This window comes from Myotis davidii, unplaced genomic scaffold, assembly GCF_000327345.1.
Source record: "Myotis davidii unplaced genomic scaffold, ASM32734v1 scaffold27, whole genome shotgun sequence".
In the NCBI taxonomy this organism is placed as follows: Eukaryota; Metazoa; Chordata; class Mammalia; order Chiroptera; family Vespertilionidae; genus Myotis; species Myotis davidii.
The window spans coordinates 2,653,878-2,656,159 of record NW_006297821.1 but is presented as its reverse complement, the minus strand read 5'-3'; positions in this window follow the sequence as shown (position 1 = coordinate 2,656,159).

The following is a 2,282-nucleotide window of genomic DNA, read 5'->3' as shown; positions in this document are numbered from 1 at the left end:
ATTGAAAATGTTAAGTAAATGAACAAAATAAACTGAAGAACAAAAGAGATCCAGAGACATGGAAGGATGCAACAAACTGATGAATCTCAGAGGGAAGATGGTGGGAAGAGATTAACCAAAGAATTTATATGAATATAAGCATAACCCATGGACACAAACAATGTGCAGTGAGGGAGCTGGGATGAGTGGGGAACATCTCTAATAGCCTCAAAAATAAAATTTTAAAAATACACCAGAAGAAATCAACTGCAGATTAAATAATACAAAAGAACAGATTAGGAGTCTAGAAGACGGAAAAGTTTGAATCACCTAATCAGAATAGCAAAAAGAAAAAAAAAAAGAACTTAAAAAAAAATGAGGAGCCCTAGCTGGTTTGGCTCACTGGATAGAGTGTCAGCCTGGGGACTCAAGGGTCCCAGGTTCAATTCTGGTCAAGGGAATGTACCTTGGTTGCGGGCACATCCCTAGTAGGGAGTGTGCAGGAGGCAGCTGATTGATGCTTCTCGCTCATCAATGTTTCTAACTCTCTATTCCTCTCGCGTCTTCTCTGTAAAAAATCAATAAAATATATTTTTTTATATTTTAATGCAACATCAAGTGCATTAACATTTGCATTATGTGAATCCCAGAAAAAGAAGACAGAGAGAAAGGTACAAAAACCGTATTTGAAGAAATAATAGCTGAAACCTTTCCTAACCTGAGGAAGGAAAAGAAACATCCAGGTCAAGGAAGCAAAGAAAGTTACAAAAGATCAACCCAAAGAAAACCACAGCAAGACATATTGTAATTCAAATAACAAGTGTTAAAGATAAAGAGAGAATCTTGAAGGCAGTAAGAGAAAAACACCTTGTCACATACAAGGTAACCATCATAAAGCTAACAGCTGATTTCACAGCAGAAACTTTACTGGCCAGAAGAGAGTGACAGGATATACTTAAAGTGCTGAAAGAAAGGAACATACAATCTAAAGTACTCTGTCTGGCAAGGTTATTATTCAGAATTGGAGAAATAATTTCCCAGACAAGCAAAAACTGAAGGAGTTCATCACTACTAACCTGGCATTACAAGAAAAGTTGAAGATCTTATTTAAGTGGAAAAAAAAAGGCCATAGCCAGAAATTTAAAAATTCACCAAAGAAAAAACCTCATATGTTAAAGGCAAAAATATAGTAAAGGCAGTGGATAAGCCCCTGAAAAAGATAATAGACAGGTTTAAAGATAAAAGCAGCAGAAGCAAACATAAATACTATAAGTAGTTAGGGGATACACAAAATAAAAATATCTAAAATATTACATCAACCAGAGACATAGAAGCATGGAACAGACTGTCAAACCTCAGAGGGAAGGGGGGGTTGGGTGGGGGGGTGAAGATCAACCAAAGGACTTGCATGCATGCATATAAGCATAAAATGGGCACAACCAAAGGACTTGCATGCATGCATATAAGCATAACCAATGGGCACAGACAGTAGGGGGGGTGAGGGCATGTGCGGGGGGAATGTGATGGAGGGAAAAGGAGACATATGTAATACTTTCAACCATGAGAATTTAAATTAAAAAATAATAATAAATAAAATTAAATTTTCCCAAAAAAATTTTTTTTAATGTTGAAGGGTCTTCTTTAAGTGGAAAAAACAGGCCATAGCCAGAAATTTTAAAATATATTAAAAAAAAACAAAACACCTCCTCTGTTAAAGGCAAAAATATAATAAAGGCAATGGATAAGTCACTGAAAAAGCTAATAGAAAAGTTAAAAGATAAAAGCAACAAAATCAAACATAAATACAATAAGTAGTTAGGAGATACATAAAACAAAAAGATCTAAAATATTATATCAACCAGAGACATAGAAGCATGGAACAGACTGTGGAATCTCAGAGGGAAGGTGAGGGTGGGTGGGTGTGAAGAGATCGACCCAAAAACTTATATACATATATGCATAACCCATGGAGTGGTGAAGGCCTGGGTGGGGGACTGGGGCGGTGAGAAGAGGTCAGTGAGGGGAAAAGGAAGACATATGTAATACTTTTAACAATAAAAATTTTTTAAAAAAATAAAATATTACATCAAAACAAAGTTGTGGGGAGGGAGTAAAAATAGAGCATTTTAAATATACATTAAACTTAAATGCCTATTAACTTCAAATAGACGGCTCTATTTAGAGGCCAATATACATAAACCTCATGGTAACCACAAGCTAAAAATCTACAAAAGATACACAAAAAGTAAAGAGAAGGCCCTAACCAGTTTGGCTCAGTGGATAGAGTGTCGGCCTGCGGACTC